The sequence below is a fragment of the Fringilla coelebs genome (assembly GCF_963513975.1).
Source record: "Fringilla coelebs genome assembly, chromosome: 5".
Classification (NCBI taxonomy): domain Eukaryota; kingdom Metazoa; phylum Chordata; class Aves; order Passeriformes; family Fringillidae; genus Fringilla; species Fringilla coelebs.
The window spans coordinates 34,177,053-34,194,342 of record NC_140033.1 but is presented as its reverse complement, the minus strand read 5'-3'; positions in this window follow the sequence as shown (position 1 = coordinate 34,194,342).

The following is a 17,290-nucleotide window of genomic DNA, read 5'->3' as shown; positions in this document are numbered from 1 at the left end:
ACATGCCACCAGTTTGAGCAAGCTTTATGGACACCCTGGTGTCAGCATGTCCCGGGTAGGTTTGTGCCAGCATTGCTTAATTAGTGTTCGCAATGAGGGGTTTCTTTCGATGTTTTTGAAAAATTCAATTTGATTTCCTCTTTCTTTCAAAATGCAATATCCTAGGAGATCTGAGGCAGCCTGGCAGAAAGGCTGCCAGCTTTCTGGCTCTGTTTTGGCAGAGGTTTGCTGACACATTTATTCAAAACCTTTTAGTTTTCCTGCAACAGTGCTGGGTGGCTCTAACAAAGAAATCCAGCTTTCCTTGCTACTCTCCAGTGATATGCAGATCTCTATGGAAATACAGAGGGAACATACACTTATTCAAGAGCAGAGACTGTGATTCTTTTTTCTGAACACTTTTTAAGGAATCTTTTCTGGAAAAAAAGCTTTTGTCCCTGGAGAAGTTTTTGTTGTTGTGGGAAGCAGGCGATACCTTGACCTCACCTCTGGCTCATTCTGTCAGTGCAGCAGCTGGAGCCTCCTTCAGCCAGAGGGAACTGTTTCACTCCTGGCCTGGCCTGGGGAACTGCAAGCATATTTATTTACTGAATACGAATAATCTCCGTGTGTTATGCAGTTTGACTATCTAATGTCAGTACTCACTCGGCACAGAAGGTAATAACTTGAAGAGACCCATCCCTGCCAAATCTAACAATCAAAAATTCACTTCCTCTTCCATATTACAAACTAAATCCTGGATTTTAAAAAGCTCATCTGTCTATCAGGATATTTACCACATTCTGTATTCATCCCAATGGCCGCTGTGCAGTTACTTATCAAAGCATTAGTCTGTAAAATGGTAAAGAAAAATCCATTTAATTTTGACCTTTAAAGAAAGGGGGGAATGCTTAAGTGGCAGACTGGATTGCAAAAGGGACAGAGAGCCTTCGCCCTTTGGACTGCCATCTGAAATGAGTAGCTTGTGGAGGTCTTGGTGAGCTCAATCAAATCTGCAGCAGACAGCTGTCTAGACTGCACCAGGCAGATTGCTACGAGGGCTGTGAGGGTTACAGTCCATCTCTCCCTGGCTCCTTCCTGGGGACTGACTGCTCCAGTCTGAGATGAGGCTCTTTGGCTTAGCTGGGCTGCACTTCTACTGCAAGGGAGCAGGGTGGATTTACTGAGAAGCTGTAAGGTATCAGCCTCTGAAAAAATGCAGAGCTGGGGCTACTGCACTTACTTTCCAGGGCTCAGCCTAGGGATCAAGAAAGATCACAAGGAGAGCCTATGTGAAGGGACATAGTGAGAGGTTATTGCCAGAATTGTTATTACCTTCTTCCATTTCAAAGCATGAGACTTAATTTCCTCCTTACACCTCTGATACAATTTTTCAGTGTTCAGCACTCTGTGGGGACTGTTGATATATAAATAACTAATTAGATAAGGCTCCATTTATCCAAGAAAGCCACAGCCTCCTGAAGGCAGGCTCACATCAGAGCAGAGCCTGCATGAGCCGTATAATGCACTCCTGAAAGAAAGCCAGGCCAAGCCCTGTATCACTTTGTTGACTGAAGGCATACTTTTCCAAAAAAATCAAAGCTGAAGTTGGATTCCCGAGCCTGTGTTTGAGCTTCAGAAGTGCAGCTGGATTTTCAGCCTACCAATACCCTTGAAGTTAGCGTGTGTTCCAAGTGTGCTGGAAGTCAGAGGAGTTATGTAGGAGCCAAGGTCTGGCAGCATGGCCAAAATGTCCAGAATGCTCTTCAGTGTTTCAGAGGTATGCAGGAAGCCTTAGCTAAAAATCCCAGCCAAGACACGGGTGTTTTTCTTGCCTTCCCCAATACATGAAGGATTTTGGTGAAAACAATCCTCAGACTTTCTTGTGCCCATGTTGCCCTGAAAATTGTCCACCATGCTGGTGAATTGAGTATAGAGTTTGGCCTCTATTTCAGGCTTGATTATGTTTCAGACTCAGCCCCGGGACTTTAGGCACAGAGGGTGGGAAAGGAGAGAGACAGGAAAGCATTAACTAAAGCAAAGAATTAGAAGAAAACTCTGGCAGCTACCAAGCTAGATTTGCCATATATTTCTCTGTCAGAGAAGGGATTAAAAACATAAAAACAACCAAAATCTACAAAATCAGCCTTGAGAAAGCCTGTCTCCAATTATGCCCTCTCTGTTGCCAGAAAACATTACAGTGAGTGAGAGGAAAAAATTCCCTAGCCCTAAAATGAGAAAAAAAATGGCTCTGATCATTTGTGAGGATTGAAGGTTGACAAGGAAGCAGCAGAGTCTTTCTTAGATCTTTAAGACAGGTCTATGACACAGGAATATCTGAAATCAAGGACAATTTCTGTCTCTGTCTCAGTCCTCAGCAACGAACACAAATCAAATGGTATTAGACTCAAACAACGTCTGCCCAGAGAGGTTTTTAAAAGGATCCGGAGGTGGGAGAGTGTCTCCAGACAACCTACAAAGACCACCTTTCAGAGAAGTTTTGGGAAAGAAGGGACATGCTTTGGTTTGCAGAAGGACCAACAGCAGAGAGACATCCTGTGCCTTCAGTACAAAAACCCCTGTGCTGTCACAGCTTACCCAAAGCAGCTGCCCAGGATCAGGGCTTATGGGTGAGAGCTTTATAGATGAGCAGACGAAGATCCTTCTGCTGACTCTCAATTTATTCTGGTTAAGAAGGTTATCTCTGATAGATACACTCTTTTCTGCATAGGCACTGAACATTTACTCAGCTATGAATAGCCCCCACATGCCTAGTGTACTGCAGTGGCTCTTGGCACACTGCATTCTCATATCCCTTGAATATCCTCTACACATTTTTTAATTCACTTTATTCACCATAATGAGGATGTTTCCTCATCAAGACAAAGAGCAAGGAAGTTAAAGGCCGAAGAAATGTAAACCAACTCTGTCATAGCAAAATAAAAATAAATTGTGTCTAGAGCTGGACACAGCTGGACTGCAGACTCTGCACTGGGAGCTGTCACAGGGGAATCTGTAGGGATCCCATGTGTCCACTTGGTATACTGAACTAAAGTCAGCCCCAAGAAGGCAGGTCTACCCTCCAGTGATCTGTAAGATGAAGTGTGTGCAATAGTTGAAACGGGCCAAGACCTGACAGTATGTTCTTCCTGACACTCCTCAGAAGAGCAGATGGGAATATCCATTATTTGCAGAAGGTGGGCTGGTGGGCAGACGGGTTTCACACCAGGACTGCAGCTGCTGTGTTCCCTTCCCTGCACAGAGGTGTGTGATGGCCAACGCAGTCCCAGCTTAGGGCTAGCACTGGGCCTGATGTGGGACAGATGGGCTGGGAGAACGAGCCATGTCATGGAGCACCGGTCTGGCAGCAGTCACTGCAGCTGGATGAGCGCAGAGAGATATCTTGTGGTGCTCACAGAAGTGCTGCAAGGACTGCCCTGGCTAAAGGCACCCCTCTCCTTAGTGAGATGTGAAATTTGGGGCAGACGTCGGCAAAGCACCAGCAGCTGCTGCCAAGTATCCTTTAAGCCATTCTGAAAAGGGTTCATTTGGCATAAAGAGGATGGTTTTATCTGTCCTTTCAGCCCTTATCTTCTTCATTCGGTCTGCTAGAAAAGTTGACAAGCTGCTCAAATGGCCTCGGCAGTTCTGTGACACAGGTGACATTACTGGACTGAAACCAACAGCTAATTTTCAAACAGTCCAAGTAACCCTACTGTGTAAGAACTTCCAACTCCACCAGTACAGAAGCAGCTGATGGAGCCTGGTGCCACATTGCATACAAACATCCAGCATGTTTGTCCGAACAGTGGACATGAGTTGCAACAAAAGAAATTCTAACTAGACATTAGGGGAAAAAATTCACCACAGGATGAACAAACACTAGACTGGGTATCCAGAGGGGCTGTAGAGCCTCCATCCTTGAAGATATTCAAAACCCAAGAAAAAAAATGAGCAGTGTAATATAAGTTAAACTAGGTCTGTGCAGGAGATTGGCACAGACAATCTCCCAAGGTCCATCCAACATAAATTATTGTCATTCTTCTATAACTTCTTGAAGACTTAAGATAAAATTACCTAGGCCTAAAGTAGACAGCTTGGGGGTGTTGGGAGTTCCTACAAGAAAGCATGTCTTGAGAGTCACAGCACTGGTGAGTACTTAACCAGTCCAAAGGCACATGACAAGAAGGTCCTAGAAAGCTATTTTCTCCTGAAAGTTTGAAAGATTATGTCAGATAGAGTGAATTTTGGCACTTTTACATGAAACTTGTGCACAGGCATGGCTGTTGTCAGAATCTATCCAGACAGGTTATCCCCCTGTACAATGCGAGGGCAAATCAGAGCCTGCGAGATGCACCACGAGTGATGCCAAACCAGCACGGCAAGTATTATAATAATGCATATAGAACTGTGTACAGGACTCACAGAATTACAGTTACTAAACGCCTTAATTACAAACCACAGCATGAACAGCCCCTAGATGATGAAATCCATTCCAGCAGATCTGTGCCAGGAGGCTGACTGGGACCTTGATCTGAGCTGTTATGAGCAAATCACAGCAGTGTTTTATTACTCTCACCACCCTCAAAAGATACAGTTCAGCTGCTGAAATGATTTCAGTGCTCAAAGGGTGAGAGAATTTTCTTTTCTTCTGCAATTAAGAAATATAAAAAATAAAAGATGTTGTGTGCAATTTTCTCATTGCTACTGACATTGGATTCGTGTTGTACTGGTCTACAGTGTATCCACCTATAAGAAGGCCTAAGTTTAGGGAAAAACAGCTTTGTCAGATATATTCTGGCAAAAAAATTCTAAACTTCTAGACATGCCAATAAATCACAGAGAGTTATTGTTTTATTGGTGCTGACTGTCTAATATTTTAAACCACTTCTTATGTAAAAATGTAAAGGCATGTTGCGAGAGGATAGTTATATAGACTGTACAAGTCATGGAAATAATTGTGTTGCATTTTACATTTGATAGCAAAGCAACTAGATATCTGAATGATAGAAAAGTCTCCCAAATTGTTTCTTGCCATTAGAGAATTATATTCCATGTGATTTTTTGTACTAGCCTTACCATCACAGTATCTTTAAAAAGTGGTTCATATCTTCCATAATGTTGCTTTCCCTTTCCTTATCCTCTCCTGAGTGAGGATTATATAATCCTGCCTCCTGCTATGTCCTGAGGATCATTACTTCTGCTGTTGCCTTATACCTTACATTTACATTAGAGAAGCAAAAACCCCTTGGAGTGTCCTGCAAGCAGGTCACCCAGCTGGGTTTGGAAGGACTCAGGGAAGCTGAAGGGAAATGCTTGGGCTTGGAGGGGTGCAAGTGGAGCAAGTGGAGCCTGTCCAAGCTCCTGTGCTGTCTGTCACCCTGGGGCAGTGAACACCATGACTCCAGTGCTGGCGGCCGTCCTACAGAGATGAAGAAGTAGGTAAGACTAATTGGATGTTACCCATTTAAAGCTTCACATGAAGCACTTTCTTTTCACATTGAAAACAAGCACATGCTGAGTATGATACCTGTGGAGGAGTCTGATTTAACAGATAAATGCTTACAAACAGTTCAATATAAGACACAAGAGTAATGCTGTTATTACTCTGAAACACAGTCCAAACCCTGAACCCTAATTGACTGCTTTGCAGAATGACATGCAAAGCCTCTCAAGTACACATCAAACCAACCCTGAAGAGAAGAAAAATGTAATGAAATTATGCTATTGAGGGTGTGTGTGTGTGTGTGTGTGTGTGTGTGTGCCACACAAGCCAGTGCGCTACACCACTCTGCAGGCCACTTCAAAAACCTAGCTTTTTCAAGGCACTCCAAGAACACCATTCCAGATAAAATGTTGCACCACATTGCAATGTGGATTTTTATTGTAGCAGCCTTCAGGAGCAGCAAAAGATACTGAGAGAATCTGCAGTGCAGTTAAAACTACTCAATAACTATTACAGCACTTTATTAGAGCCTTCCTTAAAGGAGTCTTCTGTTAAACATTTGAAATATAATGTATTGTCTTAGATAAATATGTAATATGAATTGGGAGTTACTAATGCATCATCAAAAATCTATTCCAGCAAGAGTGGTTACCTTATTAATTAGAACTAGCAATCCTGAAGATTCTGTTATTTATATGATTTTAATTTAGTTCCAATTCTAAACAAAAGTTTAATTGTAGCTGCACCTAATTCATCCAGAGAATGAAAGGGCCCATTTAACAAAGGACATTCTGCCTTCATTAAAAGATTACAAAGTGAACTAGGAATTGATGATATTTTACTGTATTGTTCCAAATCACAGGGGACTTGCATCAGATATTCTCCATAACGTTTAAGGAAACCAATTCTGGAACCACAGTAAATGAATCCATAAATTACACTTTAATATCTCAAAGTGCTGCCTTTCTCAGATGGAATTTGTCACTCCCAGGATCAATATGGAGAGTACAAGGTTAGACAAACTTTATGGAGAGCAATTCATGAGATTGCATCATTATACATATCAGCATGTCACGTTGCCAGTGTATCCATATCCAAGGGAGCACACATCCCATTCTTGGAGTGAGGTCTAGCTATAAAAATCTGCTACAGGTTACTCCTGTTTTTCAGAGGAAATAATGGAAATTAATTTTTTTTAGAAACTTGACAAATGTGTGGAGAAAAGCCACACCCATAAAAATGATTGAAGCACTTAAGACTGTTGATTGGCTCTCGTGGTCTCAGTGCAGAAAAATCAAAATGAACACTCCTATTTAGCACCAACTTAGTGAACAAATATCTCTCTCTGGAGAATTTGACTAGCAAAATTGCCCTCCAGTAATGTCCAGATAACATCAGCAAATGAACAGCTTATTTAAACCACACAGAGGGAAAGGATTTGTGCCATCCCTTTGTTTTACTACCCCAGCAGCAGGAGCAGAGTGCCATGAGGGATTTATTCATGGGGAGTATCAGGTTTGTGACAGGCACTCTCCTACTGGGGCTCAGACTGAAGGCATTCTGAGTGGGTAATACCACACAGGAATTCTGTGTGGGTAATGCCACACAGGCATTCTGTGTGGGAAATGCCACAGCAGCTTTGATGAGGACACTGGGACCTGCTGCACTGACACTGAAAGTCAGAGAGCTGAGAGCAAGGGAGACCTATATAGAAACAAAAGATTGATCCTATGCTGCAGCTAGGAAGTGCCAGTACATATCCATGTGTCTGGCCCTGAAAAGGAAGAGCAGCATTTTATTTTCCCCCAACAAGTAAAGGAAAGGAGAGAGTATCCAGGTATGGAGAGGGAAAACAAGAAAAATCCTTGTTTCCTCTATTATAATTTTGTAGTAGAATTCTCCCTGTCAGCAAGAGCCGTGGTCCAGCAGTAGCCTGTGGCTGCTGGGAATCCTTTGCTTGCATTGCAAGCATTAGGGGATTTTTACTGTGGGCTGGACATAGTCCATGTCCTCCAGGATTCCCTGCCCATGGCTTGGGGATCCTGGTTGGAGGACACCTGCCTCACACTGATAATAAGGGGCATCTTTCTGCCAGCCATTTCTCACTTCAGAGGGTCTCACACTGAGGCCAGCCTGTTTTCTCCTCCAACTCATTCCGCTGGGTTATTTCTGCTTGTTTTGGTTTGAGTGATTTGCAAGCAATGATTCAGTGCCTGCTTGCCTGAGGGCTCCCTGGCCAAGCTGAGGAGCAGGAGTGCAGTGTAGGTTGAGGTTAGTCTTATGGAAAGGAGCAGCCTGGGGGGACCTTGACCCCTGCCCCATACAGTGCAGGATCCTGCCACCCCGCTGTTCCACCAGGGCTGCACTAACCCTCCTGCCTTGCTCTTCAAGGGGAGTGTGAATTAACGGGGCAGACAGCAACCGGCCCCACTGGGCATTGCAGCAGATGTGCAACAGCTGGCACTGTGCTCGCTCAGGGTACAAGGGCTGAAAGTTTCTGTTCTTTGTCTGCATGTACACCTGTAAAATTCTCAGTCAGGGCTGCGCTTACTGCACAAAAAGCCTTGAGAAAAGCTCACTGGTAGGTCCCCAGCAAGCACTCTGCTACTCACACTCTGCTACTTGCTCAGTCAAGAAAACATGCTCCTCTTCATCAGCAGCTGACATCCCTTACACAGGCCTCAGCTGCCTCATGCTTTCTAAAAAATGGTGCAGCAGCTTTTCCTCCTTTATTTTCTAGGCTATATTGCCAGGGAAGTGATGCTTACTTTACCCAGCAGATTAAATGGAGTGGTCTTGAAGAATTCAGAGTTAAAACGGCGGCTTGGTTGCTCTCACTGTAGAAACAGCCTGGACACAGTTTTAGCCACAGGCTGCAGGCATTTATTTGTCACGTCATTGCTTCTCATCTGGCTCTGGAAATTGCATATAACTGACAGGAGAGGCAGGCTTTTTTGTCTTAAAGAGGGAAAAAAGCCCTACAGAGTCCCTTGAGGTTTTCCAGCATCTTTTAATGCTACCTGGACCCAGCATGAATCCAGTAATAAGAGAGAGCATTAATCCTGTGATCAGCACAATTCACCATAGTATTCTTCTATTTATTTTTGGAAACTGGTATTTTACCACATGCACATCCTTTTTCCCTAAATCACAGCAAAATCTCTGCACATAAGAATCACATTTTTACTTGTTGTCAGATCAGAAAAGAGAAATGCCTCCCTGTGAAAAGGTGCAAGCACACAAGGGGAAAAAGAGAAAGCGGCAAACTCCCTGCCTTTGACATAGTTAGCATACAGAAATGTAACATTTTAAGTGGTTTATTTTCTGATTCTCCTCCCCCATTTTGCTGAAAGGAGATTTTCTCTGAGTTACTCAGCTAAATAATTGAAATAGTTAAAGCATCTCTCCTTTTACTCTCATAGTTGCAATCTACATGTGATTATGAAGGAAAATAAAAGTATTTTGGGGTTTTTTTCTGGATCTGGATAGAAAGGAAACCTTTGATCTAAGACAATATTAAACTTTCCAGAAAAGAAAGTTGCACAGATTTAGGGAACACAAAACTTACAGTGTAGATAACATTTTATATGTTGCAGACAGCAGTTCTCAGCCACCAAAAAATGAATCCAGAATAGCACAAAACGGAGCAGATTGGCCTGTAGAAGCTATTCTGGGGACTGTGAAGTATACACAGTCAATCTTGGGGGCAGGCAAGTTTGGCTCTGAAAGCCAGCCTCTGGGAGACTAAATTTGGATACACAAAATTAGAGACCATTTTTGAAAATGTAAGACTGGGTGGAAAATTTTGTACTGTACATAAGCCACATGCCATTTTCACAGTCTTACAACAACTCACTCCTAAGCCCGTGTTTATTCGAACACCAAGTTTGGTCTGGATGAAGTTATTTGACTAGTCAGAGTTCACAAAGTAAGGCAAACATAAAACCCAAACACATACAGTTGCAGAATTATAGCCTGGTCACCTTGTGCTAGGCAAGCTCAAAAAGAGCTTCACCAAGAAATGCTTTTTGAAGCAGCGACAGAGAAACAGACATTACATTTGCTTAGGTGGAGCACCACAGTTTTTCCTTTGGGAACTCTGAGCTGCATGGGCCATGATGGCTTTCCTCCTCCTGGAACACCTGCCTCCGAGATGAGCTGCACAGAGGCACCAGGTGATGCAGGGTGACTTGGCCCAGTCAGCAGGGAATGCTTTTAGCACCCCATGGATTAGTCCCTGGCACCTGTGGGAGCCAGAACCATGTCCCATGTAGGCACTTCTGTCCTTCCCTGACAGACAGACGTGTCCTGACTCAGACACATGAAATATTTTGGGGAAGTGAATCGACTCCTAACTGCGGGCAAGTGACTGAGCTGATCACTGAGAAGACATTCTTCTACTGTGATTATATGATACATGCTATGACCACAGGGACCCGTGACAGCTCACTCTCCTTTGCTGCTACCCAGCACCTCTCTGGCACTGTTATCCAGCATCAGTTTCAGTTACTGACTTCCTCAGCAACATGCTTCCTTTTTTTTTATTTCTTGTATCTCTCTTACTTTGGTTCCAGCTAGTAGGAACAATTTTGTATTCTCCATTTACATTTAATTTGCCTGTATTTCCCCCCTGCATAGTTTGCACAAAAACAATCTGTCAATTTCTCCCTCAGAGAGTTAACACTCAGGCTGTCTTCAATTTCTTTTGACCCCTACTATAAAATTCATTTTGATGAATTATTTATCTCTGGAGCTCCCCAAAGAATTATCGTTTGTATCTTCTATAGTTTCTGCCTGTCACTGGCTACTACTGAATTACATCAGCTGGACAGCAGCTGTCAGTAACCAAACCATGTTCCTCCTCCACCCTGGCTTTTTGCATCACCCAATGTACACAAACCAGCCTACTCCTAGAGCAGGTTGCTTTACAAGCCTGGTCCTTGCCCATTTTGAAGGCTAAAGTCAAGTTGATTTTTTTTCCTATTAACCTTGGCATGAAAGGCAGCAAAAAAGAAAACGTAGATATTAAGTGGAGAAATAAGACAAATAATGCAAAAACCAAAATCTATTCTAGCCTTGGACCAGAATTTAGTTGCACCTGGCTATGCTCATTGTCAAACAGAAACATCTTTATTCTCCTAAACTGATTTAATCTAAACAGTATCTTTGGGAAGCAAATGCACCTGCAAGCTCCCTAAGCCCTCCTTGAAAAATAAAGCAAAGACCCTTGGGTGTGAATATTGACTTATTCAGCAGTGGGCCTTGGTTGTCATCTCCTGTGTCATTTGTGAAGCCAGACCATAATATTGTCATGTTTTCCTGTCACCATACAAAGGGAATTCTTTTGGGTTTGAGGTCCTCATTGTGACATCTCAGAGCAATTAGAAGCTTTACAGAAGCCTTTTGAACATGATTTCTAATCCACCCTGGCAATAAGAAATATTTATGCATATTAAGCTAAACAGACAATAAAATCTTAGTAGGATTTGAGTTTTAGTCAGATAAAACCTCTCTGTACAGAAAATTCAAATGTAGATATGCTTCATTTGTTTAACTGTTTTTTTTCCAGCAAAATGTCTGTGTGTCTGAAAATGAAAGCTCTGTCTGAAATTTTTGCAGAGTTTTTAGTTTCATATTTAAACTGACTTCCTCTGACTTCTTTCACTTTTAATCTGTTTTCATCTTTCACTTTTAATCTGTTTTCTTCATTCTCCAGGATCCTGTGAAAAAAAAAAAAGAAGCAGCAAGTGCTGAAAAGAAATGAAAAAAATTGTAAAGTGCAGGAATAAAACCAAAAGAAAAGCTAAGATTTTAAAATTCCTTTTGATAATATTTCTAAATAAATATTCAAAATGTCCTTGAAAAAAAATTTTTTTCCCAACTTTAATTCAGTCATCCATAATAGTGTCTTGTGCTTCCATTCACTGCACTCTCTTAGCTTGTCCAGGAAACTTTGTATTGAAGGAAAGAGCAGAAAAAATCCCAAGCAGAAGCCTTTCTTTGCAAGAAGAGCCCATTCCTAGTTCACTGTTAAGCAGCATGAAGAGGACAGGCAGTGAACACCTACACTGAAGCTCCCTCCTGGTCATCAATGCATCTTTGCTTTTTTTGGAGAAATGCCTACACTTGGGATGAACATAGCACAGCACAGACAGCACTAAGGGCCAATACCATCTAAACATACCACCTGTGAAGACAAGCCTTCAAAACTTGTCTTAAACTCATTTGTGAATCCTACTCAAGCCTGAAACTTGGCACAGCCAACCCATCTGACCAGCTGCAACCCTTCCAGGAGTGGCACAGGAGTGGGACTGGGCAGAGGCAGGGGCCAGCCCATACGTGGCTTTCTCATGACCCACGATAAGAGCCTGCAGGGCAAAGTTCAGCCTCATTATCAGCTCCTCACAGGCACTCAACTCACCCCAGCAACCTTAAATTTCCTGCTTTCTATGGCTGCTTTCTTCTTATCTTCCTTCCCTGTGTCTTTTTAGAGTAGAAGAGTGTACCTGAGCCCTCAGCAAAAGACATTTCAATGCAAGACAGTCAGGTATGGCTCAGCAAGTCCCACCACTTCTGACTTGATGTCTCTGCATGAAGCAGCTCTCAATTAGGTGTGTAGAAAAACAGGACTTTTAGGTCAAATAGTGCTATTTCACATCATCTGGTAGCACTGAAGACACTAAATGCCCTGAAAACCTTGGCACTATTGCTACATGCCCTGCAAATTCAGTAGTCTTGGAGTTAAACCTGCTTTCCTTTTGTAATCTGCCCATTTTAAGTTCATAGGAATTGTTCTGTGGATTTAGCATTTACAACACTTCTTTCTGTAACTAGAAACATATTTCAGTAAAAGTCAGAAAATTTAACTTGTAATAACAATTCTAGGAGAGAGTATTTGAGGAAAAACAGCAGCTGAAATCATGAGACTTGGCAACATAAGTTTTTTTTCTGGTGTAATGGCAACACCTTAATGTACCAATGTTGATTAGAGCCAACTGCATCACATCTGAAACATATCTCTGAAAAATGAATGCTGACTATGATTATTTTTTCCTTACAATCACGTAATTTCTAATGTTTTCCTAAAAGTTCCGGCTGCTCAGATTACATTCACTCATGAGAATCATGAGGTTTCCTTTCTCACAATAAAGCAACGGAAATCTACTAGAGCAAAGCCAAGTAGAGACATACCAGCCAAGAGAAATCTTACTGTGACTTGCATCTCATCATCTGTGCACAGCACAAGGAAGGAGAGGCAGGGGGGCAGCCAAACAACTGAAGAACAGCCTGAATGGAGCTGCTGGCATGACACACAGAAGAAAAATCCTGGGATGCTCTGGGCGAAGTGTGGCAGTGGGCAGGGAGGGGTGTTTTTCATACTGTGCATATCCCTGGTGGGACTACCAGCAGGATGTCAGCCACAGCTCCAAGAAAGCTGAAGCTAGAACAGGTGCAGACATCTAGTAAGACAAGCATGGGGAGTTAGTTTCACTGATGAGACAAATTTAGCTTAATAGCACTAGCCTAGCAAAGGAAAGGCTGAGGCGGATACAATTACACTTTATAAATATATGTCCAAATACCACCATGGAAGGAGAATCATTCAAACCATAAGACAATGTTGACACAAGAGCAAATAGCATGAAAAAAAAATCATCAACTATTTTAAGCTAAAAGCACATTTGTAACCATCAGAGAAACGGTGTTTTATAGCAGTCTTTCAACGGAAGCAGTAGGTGCTAGTAAGCTAACTACTTTTGTAGTAAACAGTACATTTAGATAAAGGATTTTATGAAATGGTATCTGCTGTGACAGAGGATGCCCTTTAGGCCCTATGCTCCCAGAAAAGTTCTGCTTTTCTTGGTTGGAAGATAGAAAAGAAATATACAAATGTAAAACTCTGAAAGCTGAGATCCATGAGGGAGATGAAATAGTACTTCACAGGTAACTTCTATTTTTAATCTCCTGAGTTTATGCGCTTGTATCTGTTTTTTTTTCATACATAGGGCACTCATGGCTCAAGCAGGTGATTGTGTTTTGATAGTAAAGTCCAATGCAATAGAGAGTTGGATGAAATCTCGAAGAGGAAGAAAAATGATGCCTTGTTTATTACTTACTGTACTTTATTGCAACCACCATACTCCCAGTCTCTCCAACCTGCCCATCTACAGAAAGGGTAGCTCACAAGGAATTTATCTGCCCAGCAGACACCTCACATACCCACCTCAGCCAAAGTCCACCTCAGCAGACACAATCCACCTCAGGCAAGGGAAAACCAAAACACTGGGAACAGAGTCTTGTATTGATCCTCTGCTGCAGCTGAGATGTATTGTGCACCCAACACCTTCCTGGCTAGAATACTCCAGGTGCCTGTTATGTCATAATTTCATCAGAGGAGAAAAAACCCCATTTGTATCTCCTCGAAGGCCCATAGCAGCCATTTTTTTCTGTTTCTAACCTTGCCCACTCCAGAACTAGATGATTTTTGGCAATCAGATCAAGTGTCTTCTACCAGGTGAGGCAAGGCTTCTGCTTTGCATCCTTCAAAGGCAGAGGCACACTTGCCTTCAGCTTCTTTTCACAGAGAGTTTATTCAGGGGCTCTAACAAGGCTGCCAGCACCACTACTCCCACGTAACAGACTGCCAATAACTGCATGGGTAAGTGTTCTGCTGATGGCCTTTGGAGCGAACACCTGGAACTCCTGTACTCATTGGCCATAAAGATAATTCGTCTGAGTCACTGTGAGGAAGGAGGGAAATTGGGGTTGCAAGGTATTTGCTTTGAGAAGGCACCAGTGTACTTTTCTGTCAGCTCCTCTGGCATTGATTTGCTGCAGGCAATTCTCATTCAACAGACGAAGAGTGCTGGCAGGAGTTACCTCCTGATTATAAATTGTTTAGTCAATCAAAATATAGCTCCTAAGCTACGTAAAGATCTTATTTCTTCTCAGGAGCTTTATATGGACAAAACATGGGAATGCTGTAGCAGGAGGAGGGAAAAAGCTTTATTTAAAAGTGTCAAATATGAAAGCTTCAGGATCTTGTTGTGGCGTAACTTAAAGTAACTTAGGTACTTGTCAAAGCTAATTAAGACAGGCCATCTGCAAATGCTTGTGATTTGAAACATTCCCCCCTGTGCCAATGGAACAGTGTGTTACAGCTTCCTCACATCCCACCCTGACAGGTGCTAAGCTGTTCTGCCTGATGCTACCAGTCCCAGGATAGGGAGAATTTTCCTCTTCCTCCTGCAGCATGACAGCAGTCACCTAAGCATGAAACTTCAGCTCTGCTGTGCACCCAAGGACAGACAGGGAAAATGTCCCTGCCTCTACATACTGTTTGGGACAGTAGCCACCTCTTTACAGGTGCACAGCTGGGCCCCCACCAGTGGGCTGCAGCACCCTGCTGGGTACCCTGTGGCAGCAACTTCGCCTTGGAAGCACCAGACCAGCTGTTCCCTGCTTTTGGCAAGAAATTTGCCCACAGAGCTGTAAGCAGTGATGGGCTAGCTCAGGAGGAATGAGAGCCGCTCATTCCCACTCCAACAGGGCACAGAGATAGGTTCTGGCAGGACTGGGAGGTGTCTGTGGAGGAGCAGGTCCAGTGGGAAAGAACAGTTCACAGGACTGAAACCCAGGCAAGGAGAGTGCGGTCTCCTGTGCGGTGCGCATGGCCCTTGAGGTACAAATGTTTCGTTTCTCCTTAGCAACACCGCTCAGTGGCTTTGTCCCTGAAGTGTTCTTGGTACCTGGAGGAAGCCAGAAGTGCTGGAGGAGCGCCAGCCTCCCAGGGTAGCCAACAGCAAAGCCATCTGTGAGCAGCACAGACAGGGCCATCAGTCGAGGGCTGTCCTGGGCAAAGCACCCTCTGCACACACCTTCGGAAAAACCCCTCAAATCTTAAAGGGCATTTTATAAGTGTCATTTATAAGTTGGATGAGACAAGTACTAGGATGTTTAGGAATCCATTTTTAATTCCAGCTGTGGACTTTACAAACTCAGGATTTCTTTCTCAGCTGAAGTTTAGGAACCAAAGTTAAGCACATGGACTCAGGCTTTAACCACAAAGGAATTATTTCAGTTGCCAAGCAGGGTAAGCTACAAAACAGTTAATTGATGAAGGTCCACTTCAGAAAATGTGACATGACCACCTCTCATGGGGTGACACCTGACTGCTGCTCACTCAACACCCTTTGCCTCCAGCAGGAAAGTTGAGGTTCACTGTGTGCACCCCCATAGTGAAATGAGTACAGTGAGAAATGGCTTTGATGTGTGTGTAATGCAAAAGTGACTTACACTGAAACTTCAAAGAGGCAAAGGGAAAACAAAGCTACATCTCTTTTTTTTTTTTTTTTTTTTTTTTTGTAAAGCACTACAAAGAATGCCTGCAGAATTTCTGGGTTTGTTTTTCAAAGAGTCATATATGTGCACACACATGCATACCTATACATATACTTTGTATACACATACACATTCCTTAAATCTGGGTCCTGCTTATCCATCAGGAGCTGATATTAGAGCAGATGTCTATACCTAGATGGTTTGAGGAAAGCATATTTGTAGTGTCTGCAAGAACCCACAGTTGGGGTAAAAATAATTAAATGTGGAATTTTTACTGCCGCAATTTTTACTGAAGCTGAAATAAAATTATTATTATTATTTTTGTTATTATTATTATTATTATTATTATGTCTTTATTCAGACCACTTTTATTAAAGAGATAGTCTTAAATTAATCAGCATGATTCTTGAAACCTGCTCAAAAGTCTTTATAAAATGATTGTCAATTGCTTTTCTGCAATTTTCTGCAAAAATGGACATTTCTCTCCCATTCTGTGTTCAATCACAGTTTAACAGTTCACAGCAATGCTTTGCATTTAGACAAATGGATTTTGCATTTAGCCTTAAATGCATTTTGGGTGCTGTGATTTTTCTGGTCAGATGGCCTCCTCTCTGAATGAGAACCTTTGGATTTCCCAGTGCCCATGCTAGTGATAAAATATTTCACTGTTCACAGCTGCTCCAGACAATATCTTTAGGTACCTAAGGTATGCATAGCTACATGCAGCTTGCAGATAACCAAACCACAGTAAAGAAAAGTCTGCAAAAGAGGAAACAGTTCCCACTCTGTTAGCAGGAACACTGTATTGCCACTTCCCACAGTGTTATGCAGAGTTTCCAGTACAAGAATTTCTCAACAAAACCTTCCCATCTCTATCCCTGATATTCTCAAAAAAGATGTCATGACCTTCCACTGTAGTCTCATTTTCCCCCCTCAAAGGGACGGACACAGCCATTTCATTCTGCAGCACCTGGCATTTCCACCAAACTTCATGCAGAAATTAAACAAGATTAACAGCCAGTGTGGATCCAGCAGCTGGAGGTGAACGTGCTTTCCCTGTCTTAGGAGTTTGGTACTGAGTTACACTTTCTGTTTATTGCTGGGAAAAAGCTAAAGAACCATTGTTTTTGCAGTTACTCCCTAACCCAATGTGTTTGATAGTTGGCAGAGATCCGAGACTCACCACAGCCAGAGGCTGGAAAGCACTTCTTAAAAACAAACAAATGAACAAGCAAGCAAACAGCAGACAAAATCAAAGAGGGAAAATGACACAGAGAAACCCCATTTGCAAGAGTGGCGGAAGATTTCTGCAAAGGAACAGAAACCAGTTCTACCAATGCTTTTTTAACTCTGATAAAGCATATCTGATGGCTGAGAGATGTCTAGTACCACGCACTCAAGAAAAAGAGAAGGAATCTTCTTCCTCTCAGGAAAAATATAGAACATAAGATTATGCTAGCAGCATAACAGCACTATAAATCACATTTCAAAAAGAAATGTATAATAATATTTATAAAGTTCTAG